At 39.6% G+C, this 13,994-nt stretch overlaps 1 protein-coding gene across 2 annotated transcripts in view; it reads right to left on the bottom strand.

Moving 5' to 3' along the window:
* LOC108882567 (helicase ARIP4) overlaps positions 1 to 13,760 on the bottom strand; it is a 72,278-nt gene extending 58,518 nt beyond the window's left edge. Inside the window, exon 1 of one of the 2 annotated variants that reach the window (XM_051071080.1) lies at positions 13,594 to 13,760. The gene's annotated coding sequence lies outside the window, so the exon portion shown is untranslated. Of the gene's footprint in view, positions 1 to 60; positions 171 to 13,593 lie in introns of those variants that run through there. The other variant, XM_051071081.1, reaches the window with a different exon arrangement.
* Positions 13,761 to 13,994: the final 234 nt, after the last annotated feature.

The raw sequence follows: 13,994 nt of genomic DNA, 5'->3' as shown, positions 1-13,994 counted from the left end.
ACATTTTAATAATAAAAAACAGAAGACACCATCTCTGATTTACCTCCTACATCATCTTACCTTACATAACCTCACACAGCAGGTCAAGGAGGTGTTCCAAGGGCATCTGATTCAGCCAACACTGCAGTGTGTGTGCAGCATTACTTTTGACTGGGCGAGACAGAGCGAGGAGCAATGTAAAATCTGTGAATATGGAAACAGGATGTTGTTTGGGGGGGTGGGGGGTGGGTGGTAAAAATAAAAAAGGGAGGCATGAGGGATGATCAGGGAGATGGACAAAGACAGGGGATGTGTGTGTGTGTTGGGGGGGGGGTACGGAGAGGCCTGGGGGGAGGGGAGCAGTCTGGTCTGTCTGGTGTCCTAAAAACACCCCCATGACCAAAGGGGGGAGGGAGTGTGATAACCTAAATTTCTCCAGTAGGAAATAGGACAACACTTCATCTGGAACCAGCATGAGATCACTACACACATGTGGAAGCTCCCCCCAAATGAGTAATTCACCAGTTGGTGATTGACACAGCAAGCTGAAGCTGTGCTATGAAAAGATATGGATGTCTTGTAAAACAATTTAATTAAGTTCCTTAAAATGTGAAAAAGTCTGAACACAACATTTGCAGTTTTGCCTTTTTTACCAAGGTTGCATTTTTATATATTACATTGTCACTAAAATACTGTGATGTTTCTTAGCTGTTAACAATCCACTGTGACTTTATATACTTGTATCATTACCCTGTGTCTTAGTTAGTGCTGCAGAAAACTCAAGATGCCGTCTCCTCTTTAATGTTGTTTTATCTCCAAATCCCATATTGTTTTAAATTTAAAGCCATACTCTACACAAGCAACAAATCTTATTATTTCAGAATCTGAAAGTGAGAGAGAGAATGGGGAATACTGGCCTTCATATTATGTTACAACTTCAGTGTCAGGTGAAGGAGCTCAGTGCGGTTGTGATACTTTCATAGTTATACATACATTATCATGATTAATGACTAACTCCTGTAATTGCTCTAACTAATGTTAATAATCACTTTAACACTGATATCTGCATGCTTTGTAGAGAGAGGCGGTCTGTTGTCATGGCTCTCTGTAGCTACACTTATCTCAAGCACACAAATTAATTGAAACTTGGGAAAATGTGCTCACGAAGAAACAGTATTTTGTTGAACGAAATGCAGTGAAACATGCCCACACTATACACATATATATATACACACATATACACACACATATACATACATACATACACATATATATATATATGCTTCTACACCTGCCACTGGTGCGTCTAGTTTGGAGGACTTATTAGAAAATGAAATTTTCTTAATATGACAAAATCTACAAAGCTTAAAAAAAGTCATTTAATGTTTTTCTTGTCGAATGAGAGTGTAACTACAGGCTCTATACTCTGTTGCACCTCAGCATCAGTGGGTGATTAGGGGGAATAAAATGGGGGCATTCTTACACAGAAACGGTACCTACTGAGGGCTTAATGGACAAAATACAGCAGACTTTTTGCTTCACATATGCACCCACAGACACCATGTAATTACCTCTTGAAAGCCCCTGAGAGAGAGAGAGATAAAAATGAATGATGAAGAAGGAGGGCAGCGAGAAGACAGCTGCTTGCATAAGCTGCCTTACATAAGATCTGCCTAATAATGCCACTGTTCAGCTTGCTAGAAAAAATAAAGTTATACAAGATGTATGCCATGATGCAAGGACATTGTACACACATGCGCGCACACACTGCACAGCACAAACTACCTCTTAATATAGCTTGAAAGACAGCTTGAAAATCACCACACAGATTCATACTCAACACACATGCACGCAAACACACACACACGTTTGCACCTCTACACCAGCCAGGACCTGTGCTGGTTTAACACATTCCCTCGCCCCTTACTTTAACCTTATCCTAAAGGAGTTTCTAAGAATGTCCTCATTCTCAAGGTCTGCATCTGACAAAGATAGAGGTACAAGAACCTACATCCACCTATACACACACATACACACACACACAGGCATCGTACCCCCAGTTCATATGTCAGCATTTGAACAATGTGTACTAGGGTCTCATTATAAACCCTGCAAGTGCTCAAGGCAGATTTCAAAGAGGGAGGAGACAAATAGAGAGGAGAGAGAGAGAGGGGAAATTAACATGAACTGCAAGTCAAACTTTCCTAAAAAATCTGAGTGGAATTTCTCCAAAGCTGAACATCTTAGGAATTCAGGCTATTTTTACAATGAGCTTTGAATGAGTGACATTGAATGAAAGCTGAATGGCATCTTCAATTTACACTTTGAATTCAGGAGGATTGACCCCAGCTGATGTGTTTTACAAAGCCCTTATACCTCACCTGTGAGTGGGAGAATGCAGGAAAATAAAAAAGATAAAATGATGGGGAAAAAAACTGCGGTGGAAGAAAATGAAAGAAAAACAAACTCAACTCTGTAGATTCAGTTTGCTCGAGATGGAGATGTTTATTTTTAATTCACAACCTCTAAACAACAGATCAGTCTCCTCCTTTGACAACCTCACCAACAGCCCGACAGGCTGATGACACACTGCACCGATGTCAAGGGATCATGCACCACCTGTTTCCCAATTGCGGGTCAATTGCAAGAATAATAAATAATGAAGCCACTGACACTTCAATTTATGGCTCTGAAAATGGATACTGTATAACGCCTTCCTTTTATATTGGACTGGCTTACGGACTTAAAAGATCTGCATCACATCCCCTCGCTTGTGTAACAGTATTACACAATAGTGAAGCCTGGTGGTGGTGGTGGTGAGGAGGCAGGGGGCTAACCAATCAACTCAGGTTGCTTTCATTCAAAGGCAACATAACATAAAACATTCTGTTCAAATACATACTGCAAAATCCTCTCTTTATTCAATGACTGTCAGAGTGGCAAGTGTCTGCAAATGCTTAACTTTTTTTTTAGTTATTGCTGTCATAAAATCATTACATTCAGTGGCAGATGCTAAGTATATTCATCTTCCATAGGAACAAGAAGTAGATATCATAAATACATGCATATATATATATATATATATATATATATATTTTGATACACATTCATGTCTTAAGTCTTGTTCCTTGATAAATGCCAAATTAACAAAGTTATTTTTGATTAAATGGTGGCACAGTGGTTAGCACTGCTGCCTCACAGCAGGAAGGTTTTGGGTTCCCAGTTCGCCCGGGGCTTTTCTTTGTGGAGTTTGCATGTTCTCCCTGTGCCTGCATGGGTTCTCTCTGGGTACTCCGGCTTCCTCCCACAGTCCAAAGACATGCAGCTTAGGTTAACTGGTAACTCTAATGTGAGTGTGAATGATTGTTTGTCTGTATATGTTGGCCCTGTGATGGACTGGTGATCTGTACAGGGTGTACCCCGCCTTTCACCCAGAGTCAGCTGGAATAGACTCCAGCCCACCCGCGACCCTTAACGGATAAGCAGTATAGATAATGAATGAATACATTTTTGATTAACAGATTGAGTAATCAACACTATCTGGCTAGATTTTAAACATCTATATCTGCCACAGTGTGACTTTATTAATTATCAATATGCTTCAGTTCAGGACCAGAGAGACAAAGTTTCAAAGTTCAAAGTTCCTTCAGTGGGTGCAGTATTTGCTTTGTTTTCATAAGGTTAAACAACACACATTCAAATAACCATGTCTAAGAGTTCATCTAAATTTGGCCACAGTCACGCTAAAAGTATCTGGCTTGTAACATATTCCTCTAGCACCTGCATCCTGCTGATTCTAATTTGGACCTGAGACTGCTCAGACACACTAACTGCTTTTCTATTTCTATCTCTGAACCTTTAAATACGTACAACACGTACAAGTTTATTCAGGATTAGCCTGCATTTAATACTGTGGCCTTGAGGTCACGGTCTCACACGCCACACACACACAAATTGGTGACCTGGATCAATTAACAATGCTGACCGGCACTGACTCACTTCAGAGGATATTTTTAAACAGATAAACCTTCAGGCCAATCCCACCTGGGTGTCATATCTAATCCCCACCCACCTGAGTTGTCTTTGGTTTGCAGCATCTGAAGCCATTTTCATAAAGAAAACCATCAGACAAGACAGTTCTCTAAGCTCTTTAAGTTTTCAACAACTGAAGTCAAAACACTCTGCTCACTCTTCCTCTGATGTCTGCACAGGAGGAACAGAGGAGAATTTGCACCTATGTAACACAGGCTCTTAATCGATACTAGTTGAACGAGAAGGGGTCGAGAAGCAGCGGGGGAGGGCTCAGAAATCAGAGGGTTGAAATGATTTCCAATTGGATGCTGCCGTCTGTTCTCTAGCCAATCGGTGAGGGTTTGGCAGGTTCACTGGGGTTGTTTAGGGTTCACATGGGGACACTGGAGGGGAAGGGTCCCCTCTGCTTAATGTATCTGTGCTACATCGAACCTTGGCCACAACAGGAGGCGGCTAACTCTGCCAGCTGCAAATACAAACCTTCTTCAGTATGAAGAGAAGATGACTGGACTGACAAAGAAGAGTTAAGTTAGATAGTGAAATATACGGCCCACTATACTAACAAAAGCATGAATGCCACTTTTGCCTCAATGGTGCAAAAACTTAAGATTGTGGTAGAAAAAAAACATTTTTACATTAATGATGATAACCTAGTGAATAAGCTGCACACTTTTAAAGGCAGTTGTGCCCTCCAAATGACTCAGAACAATTACATGCTTTATTCTGAGTCATGGGCACTAGTTGCCATCATTTTTCTCTACTGGAATTAATTTTCTTCCACTATCAAGATCTGAAGAGAGATTCTTTAAGCCATGTTGGCAAGCCAACAAATGTTTATTAAAGGAAATCCAATCTTAGTTTTACCCATCTGTTTCTGCCAACAATAATCTCCTCTCTCAGGTTCATCAGACACAGGAAACATCAACAAGGCAGCGTGGTGTTACAGGGAAAACCAAGCACAATGCAGAGGACAGACTGTTCATCAAAATAAGGGTTGGAGTGCTGAACCAAAAAGCATCTAACACTTGATGCAACATGCATCTGCTGTTGAGTTGAATTTGTTTACACCTGAGCTGAATGTTTCATAAGCCACTGGAGTCATTTTTGGGTATCTAATCTAAAAAAGCCTTTTATATATGTTTTTACTTACTTCTTAAATTTTTAGGCATTTAGTGGATTGACATAAGATTTTACTACCAACAATTTTCTGGGAAAGATGCCAAGATTTCACTGGTTCATGCTTCTCAATTTAAAAAAAATATGTTTTTTTTTTTAAAACTGCTTTTTCTTTTATATTATTTGACACTGAATATCTATTAGGATCTATAGGATTGTGGGTTGGACATTACAAGAAATTCATCACCTTAGGAATCTCGGGGGGTTCGGCCCTGTTTGGATCAGCCTGTTTACTGATATTTTATAGAGTCAATTATTATAGAAAAAGTAAATAAACAGATTCATTTAAAACGTACATGTATTTAAAGTTACACTGTACTTGTATGATTAAATGATTTAAGGCTCTTAAACTTTCAGCAACATTTGCAAAACTAATAACAACCTCATTACTGTAATCATGGTGTGTGTGTATCCACACCGACCCTTTCTGACCCCTGAGCTTGATCATCAAAGGAACAAAAACAAAGTCTGCAGAGTTAAATAACTAGGACTCAGCTATTCCCGAGGGGATGCGAAAAGGAAGCAAAGAGCTTTCGGGCCATCACTCAGTAAATACTTCTATAAAGGGAAGACCTGCAGAGGCCTCAGATGTGTCTTCTTTATTGTGGCATTCAAGCTACCGGCAACCATTCCAGGTGAAAACTCCTGTTTCCAGAGGAAAATAGAAAATCCTGGGATTTGACAGTAATTCCTGTTCATATTTGTTACTATTTTGTTCTGGGCATGAAACATTTCACATTTAGGAAGCTTCTCAAATGTGCCCAGTGAGTTTGGCTGCATTTACTCTCAACATGACAACTCAGTAATGTCAATATCCACATGAGGTAATGACTCCATGTACAGTTTGATTACTTGAATAGGCTCATCTTGCTGAGGCTACTGAGACTCACAAAACACATGTTGTACTTTAAAAAGGGACAAACACTGACTCTGAACAGACGTTACTGACCAACAAACATGAACAACAACACGGAGGCATTAACACATGTACACACACTGCATGCTGCTAGATGGGACACACACAGAGTGCTGCAATTTAGATGGGACACAGAGATGAAGACAAACAAGATGACAGATGAGCACGACGTGTACCCGTGGATACTTGTCAACAAATGACTAATGTCAACAATAACAGGTGCATCTACACAGGCAAACACCCCCAGACACAGACATGCACAAATACACACACACACACACGCACACACACACAGATACCCATGTAAGAGGAGAGAACCTGGTTTGTCAGGGGTTACTGGTCAACAAATTAAACATTAACACTAACAACTGCTATAATTCAGACACACACATGCATACAAGCACACTCACACACCGACCAGTTATGCAACCTTCACACAGACAGAGCTGCCCCATAGTAACACATGGTCCTAAAGACTGAAGAAGAATTAGGTTAAGTGGAAGATGAACACAGAGCCACACACAACTGTCCCTCTATATCTGACAAAACCCACACTGACATAATCCAGTGCTGCTGATCCAAACCTCAAACTACATATCCAACCCGAAATCCTTAAAATGTGTTTGAACTACAAGTGAAACAACCAATCAATTAGTCAATCAACTAAAAATTATTCAATTGATAGTTTGATAAATTTTTCAAGAAAAAAACATTTGCAGGTTCTGGCTTCTTAAATAGGAGGAGTCACTACTTTTCTTTGTGATACATGAGACTAAAATGAATCTCTTTGGATTTTGGACTGTTTGTTGGAAACTGTGACGGACCTGGAAAGATGAAATGTGGAGCACATGGTAAGAGCTTTTAATAAGGTGCAGCAACTAACGTCTCAACAATAAAGCATGACTTCTTTAGAGTGAATAGAGGGAGTGGTTGCACAGATGTTTTGCTTATGACGAGCCAATGTCATGTTGAATCAGCACATTTAAATACATTACATTAAAATATAAAGAAAACCATCAAACTTCAATCATGAAACACATGATGAATTCATGTCTCAGAGCATCCACAGAAAAAACAGATTAATTAATTTTCTCATTTAGTCCGTATGGTTTAATCCATATGGTTCGATTGTGTTCAGTGTATAAATCCAGTAGCTTTGCAGCGTGATGGACGTTTTTCCATTATTTTATGACATGAAGGCCCAGAGAAACACCCACACTCTGAGAGATCTAGCACTAAAAATCTGACAAATCCAAACAGGCTTGCACTCATCAATAAAAGCCTTGGCTCCGGGAGGAAAACTCACATTCTGAGAAAGACGGCATTGAATCATTAAAAGTTTAGATATTCCCTGCAGGATGACGCCCAGAGGGGAGTGTATCAGCAGTATGAGGGATTTTCCACAACACCCGCATACTCTCTCCATTAAAGGAAAAACTGTCAAGAAGCACAAAAAAAGGCAACCATATGCTCAGTCATTTACCTTACTACAGCTAACAGCCCACACACACGCAGCCTTGAGGTGTAACACTCATCTATCTGTATATGTGCCCTCAGGACTTACAAATGTTCCTCTTTATTTTACTGCTAAACAGTGTTTAGTGATGCTACTTTTAAAAGTAACTTGATGCGTTACAAAATTCTGATATTAAAAAAGTGACTTGTTACTTTAGTTATCTACTGAGAAAAGTAACCTGTTAGAGTACTTTTGCATTTCTAGAGCTTACACAGCTGACACAAACTTATAACCAAGCACAATTTGCATTTCACAGTGATGTTCTTTTCATTTTCACCCACAAATTCAAAATAATGCGAATATTTCCATGGTATGGAGCCCCAGACTGGTCTCATCATATTTTTTTTTCTAAACCTGTGAAGGAAATACTAAAAAATGTGAATTAATTACAACGAGCACACAAAATACAATTTGTTGCCAAGTTTTAATTAATTCATGGGCACGTTTTACTTAGTTCGTGTGCAGGAGATAAGTGTATATAAAAGAGAGCCATGACAACAGATGGGCTTTTTCTCTGGAGCATAAAGTGCACTGCACCTACTTCAAAGATCAGTGCTCAACTGATTATTAGTTAGCTATTAAACATAAGTTAGAGTAATTACATCAGTTAAATAGCCTCTGGGGCTCTGTACCATGACGTAAACGCCGTCCTCTCTACCTCCCACTAGTACTCAACTGCTAAGCGGTAGGAAAGACACAGACTGTGCTAGCTGATTATTACATGAATTGCACAACTAGTGCATTATGTTCCTCAGTTCAACAAAAATAATAAAATAATAATAATAATGCATTACTTTGTGGCATGTTACCCCTAACATGATCAGTATACATAAGAAGAAAAAGAAATACAAGATATATGAAGTTAGAACTATACAACACTTGAAAACGACCTCTAAAAATGGCTGACTGACCGTACAACTTTCAACCTGACATCATCTGTTAATGCAGAGAACAATTAAAAGATGAATCAATCAAACTGACAACAGAAAGATCCACAATTTTGATTATAACATTCAAATCTAACAATGTTCCATGCGTTCCATACGTGAAAATGTTAATGAGCCCAACCCATTGAAAATATGTAGCCACTGTATGGCTTTTAGCTGCTTTTAGCTTGGGTCACATCTCATTAACTCAGACAAAACCAATCATCAAATCCTAGTACAAATGGAGATGATGAAAAAGGTCAACATTTAGCAGTTTAAGTTCCAGATATTATTCCTCAGATGTTGGTGGAGACCAAATCAGAGCTACAAGGACAGGAGTAATATTGATATTAACAATTATTTTTGGGCCTTATTTTCCTCATGTTTTGGTGTGTAAACGATTGATTAGGGATAAAAAAAAAATCTTTGCAATTGGTATAGAATTGAGCAAGAATGTCCCATGTTTCCCGTGTGATTGGGTTACACCAAAAAACATGGGAATAAGGCCTAGGTTCACAAATACCAGTCATCCTTTAAGAAAATTGGACATTCTTTAGGCAGACACAAACAGGACTCCAGAAAGTGGTGCAGCCAAGTTAAGCTGTGAGTCTACAGTCCTCCTTTTGTGCAAAAATACAGTTTATCTGAAGTTATGAGGCTTCAGACATATCTAGTCCATATCATCCAAAGTGAAACTGTTTTTAGTGCAAAATTCCTCCTTTGTGTTACTGTTCCTCCACTTCTGCTCAGCACAAAACACTGTCCCTGATTTTATTAGTTCTGAGTGATGAAGCTTCAGATAAACTTTGGATGATGGAATTTAACAAAAATGATACATTGATTGGGCAAAATTTAATCTATACAATACAAGTGTAATTATATCCATTTGAAGCTGCTGTCAACATTATCATGACTGTGATTGTAGAAGTGGCCAGAACGTAGACGAAGTTACCAGTTTATAAGATGAACCTGTGAATTACAATGCAATCCAAAACAGCTGCTCTGTAACAACTCCTCTTTATGAAGGTGATTTCACTTTGTCAAATATTCTATGTGTCAAATGTCACAGTTAAGGACAGTTTGTCTGAAACATGATCTGAGTATGTGACCTTTCAGTTGTGAGACTGTTCCTCTGACAACTGAGCCACCCTGCTGCTGTGATAGCTTACATGTTTTTATTCAACTTTCCCTTTGCTGCTTACCATTTCATGTGCAAACCTGAACAGAAGAAAAAGAGCCAATAAGACAGATCTATGTGATCTTTAAAAATCAGACAAGTTAAGTAAAGTAAAATAGCAAAGTTTAATAAGTCAGACACACTGTGGTCTGTGTGTTTTCTTCATTTTGTTTTTAAGAATTACTTGACATTAAACAGGGGTCAAAGTGTCTCTCGCCCTATGTTCCTCATCTCATCCCTTCCTCCCTTTCTGCTTTGGTGATTTAAAGTCTCTGGCCATAAGGAGAGGGATTAAAACCATTACTAAATCTCTACTTAAATCTTAACTCCCTGCTGTGATGTTTCAGTCGTCTCTGAATATGAGCATCCATCACTCTCCCCCTTGCTGTTTTACAAGGAGTGTAGGTCAAAAAGACACTGCTGCTTTCATCCCTCACCTGCAGTTTTTCAGGTTCAGTGAGCTCAAGAAACAGTGTGGGTCTCTGGTCTCACCTTCCTGTTTGTCCTCATTTCTAGCTCATGGAGATGATTACCATCCTCCTTCCTTATGCTCCCTAATTTAAGATGCAGCTACAACCCCAAGACAGGCTCTTTACATAAACTGCACTGGTTTGTTGCCTGGTTCAAAATCACTATTCAAAGCACTTCTTTTGTGAACGTTTTTCATAATCAGATAATCATATTTACAGCACATGCTCTCTCTCTCTCTCTGTCTGAACATGAAAAGCATGATCACTTCACTTGAGATCATTTTGCATCAATACAAGATATAAGTTGAGTCAAGCATCTGAGTAAATTCATTTGAAGACTGTTTATTTCTCTTTTTTTTGTCTGAAACATGTTCAGTTGAACATATGTTTTATTCTTGCACACTACCAAATTATATGGCTACAGCTATTTAGAAGTGATGGGATGTTTAGTCTACCAGACGAACTCTTGCTCTGACTTGTTGTTGCTGGATTTTGTTGCTTTTTCCTGCATTATTTTACTTGTTTGATATTGACACAGGCGGGTTTGACATGACATGCAGCCACAGCTGCTATAATTCTCCCCAGTTTCCATTTAAAATCAACCTAGAAATAAAAATCTCACAACCAGGATTGTTTAGAAACAGCAGAAATGTGAGAACTAAAAATCATCTTCATTTACATAATACTTTCTAGTTGCTTGAACTTCTGTACCTCACAGCTAACCTAACTGACATTACCACATGTACTCTCATGCTGTGCACACGCAGTTCCTCCCCTCTCACAGATGAAATCTCATCTGATGCTCAACTGCCATTAATGTGCATAAATGTCAAGCAGGCCAACAGTGGTCGCGCTCCTCGCTCCCTCCATCCTTCCGTCACTACTGTGCTGTTTTGAGCACTCTGTTCCTGTACTCAGCCACCCGCTGAGCTCGTTAGCAGGAACGGACTGATCTAAGGATGAAGGGAGGGATGAAAAGGAGAGAGCCACAGAAGCACCCCCAGATCATCCTTTCAGAATTAAACACAGAATCTGGATGTAAACGCAACTAAACAAACAAACAAACTAACCTTGACCGGGGTTTGAGGCCAGCTATCAGGCTAATCAAGTCTGCGAACATTCTTGACAGTGAAGAAAAATTGATAGAGCACAGATTATCAAAGGAGAAGTCACTTTATACATACACACAACAGAACATCAGCATAACCAGAAGTGACAACGTTTCCTTGGATTTCTGAGTTTGCATCAAAATCATTATTAAATGTGGCAGCCTAATGTAAATCTTTAAATTAAAGACATATGTTCTCTGAACAAGTTCAAAGCATCTATTCCAGACTCTCCAAACTGTAACCTTCTCCACACCAACACATATCTCCAACACAAAAACAAGTTAATATCTATCTATCTAGAGAGAGAGAGAGAGAGAGAGAGAGAGGATATACATGATGGCCATTTACTACAGGTATGAGATTTTCAAAGACAGACTGATCCTCTCTATAGTCAAATTTATTTATATATATATAGCGCCAATTCACAACTATAGATGACTCACATGCAAACAAACCTTCACTTCTCTGCAACACTGCTTTTTGACTGAAGCAATAAACAAAAGTGGGAAAAAAAGAGAAAACGAGAGGGTTTCATCGGCTCAAGTTGCGTCTGGCTGAAGTGGTTCGCTGTATACCTGATCCAAGGTCAGATTAAAAGAACAAAGTCTCTGAATCAACACTAACAGCAGAGGCAGACAGAGAAGCCTGAGAATCAGACTATTAGAACATAATCCTCCTGCCATGGGTCATTCAACCTGATACAGTATGTGACATGGAACCAAAATGTCTGGTTCAGTGTTACGGCCCCCCAACCCCCACAAAAGATTTCAGATTGCAACAGTGACTGCTACAATATCTGATCCAGCTTACAGGAGGGGGGAAACCAGTGTACCTTGTATTTGTACATTTTGTCCATTTGCAGTGTACTCTCACAAATAACTCGCTGAGGACGACAGATCTTGTGTTTTTTTGCAGCAGAAGCAGAAAAAAAAATCTAAAACTTCAACTGTAAAAATTTTTTTCTGCAGATGTCACAAAAAAAATCACTTATGATCTCTGTCTAAAGTTTCCATTTCGCATACATTCAACAGTCCAGACAGAAATCCATAGTACAAGATGTAACACCCACAGCTACTTCAACTGACCAGAATGCACTGCAGCTACAAGGCCCACTGGGTATTGATTAAAGGGCACGGCGCTCAGCTTTAGGTCTCTGTATCTCTCTCTCACTCTATGCATCAGGCTTAACTTCTCAATGCAATCTCTCTAGGGGTTGTAAAAAGGCATTCTGGGAAATGAAGGAAATTGCTGAAGCAGATAGCGTGAAAGTGGGCATAACAGAGACAGAGTGTGAGATCAAAATGGGAAGTAATACTGAAGTTCCGAGTCTAAAGCTCTTAGGTGCAACTCGCTCTCAAGCATTTCAGTCTCATCCTAGCTAGTTTAACCACTCAGCCAAACAAACACCTCTCTACACTTCTGCGCCTGTCACATATCAAGTGAGTGTTGACTCTATATATCAACTCCATTTAAAGTTGCAGAAATTGCAGTTTTCTCCAGAAAGTTAATGGAGACAGAAAATATTTTCTACTACCACAGCTTTTTCATTCTTGAACATTTCACTTCCTGTTGTCACATGCCCCAAATCTTTGTGATTACAGCCTCTACCACTGTGGGTGATCTGGTTGCCTCAAAATGCAGAAGTGCCATATTGGACCAGTGACAGAGTGTCACTGTCTGCTCTTTAACCTCTGAACTCCTCTGCTGCAACCTTTGGGTTTCATTTCACAAAGACTTCAGTAAGTCATTCTGGAGACTGAGCACAACTTCAGGGGATTCAACTGCAAACCGCAAATAATAGATCATAACTGCTTGTGTATACATAAAGCACCTAAGTTAACATCTAAGCCCCAATTTACATAACTCTTTACATAAGCCACTTCCTTTTTAGTTTGCCCCTGTAGTCTAAGTGGCTGTTAGGTAACAAATTAGGTGTTCATTCATTTCAATAAGGCTGTTTAACTCTGCTGATGTGTGGACTGTGTCTGTTGTCCGTGTCCTTGTGTCCCGCTGCTTTCATCTCTGCCGGTAACGGCGTGTTCCGAGGGGTTTGCTATGAAAAAAAAAAGAAAAGAAAGCAGCGTGCTCGCTCGTTTCATAACACGGAAGGAGGCTGCATCAGCAATGCAGACAGGAGGAAGCGGAGGTGCACAAACGCAGCGTGCTCCTCTATTGTCTGGAGCCTAATTGACGCTCCGCACTCTCGCACAAAAAGATGCAAACAGAAAAAAAAGGTTTGAACTGAAAGTAAATATTTGTGAGCGGACATGAGAGCCGGCGTGTGTACCTCACCTTCCGTCCCTGTTTCTGCAGCAAGTCCCTCCAAGTGGAAAGCTTTTGTTTCTGAAGTGGTTACAAGATGCGGGGCAGGCTTGGCCGCTTTCACTCATTCATCCGTTTCTAGCTAAGAGAGGAGGGTCGGTCCTGTTGGTCCCTGCATGCGCTCTGCACAAAAAAAGCCATTACGAAAGTTCCGGAAGTGCACGAGCATCTAAACTGTTGTAGGTTACCACAGGCACAAAAAACTGCATGACAACACAAGTGAAACACAGAAAGTTACGACTTGATTTATTTAATGTTTGACCATTTGCATCGCTCTTGAAGTTTATTATTATTATTATTATTATTATTATTATTATTATTATTATTATTATTATTATTATGCCACTTTGTATTTATGGACATATTCACAA

Source organism: Lates calcarifer, linkage group LG6 (assembly GCF_001640805.2).
Source record: "Lates calcarifer isolate ASB-BC8 linkage group LG6, TLL_Latcal_v3, whole genome shotgun sequence".
Classification (NCBI taxonomy): Eukaryota; Metazoa; Chordata; class Actinopteri; family Centropomidae; genus Lates; species Lates calcarifer.
Note: the sequence above shows the minus strand (reverse complement) of the source record. Positions and strands in the feature narration are given on the sequence as shown.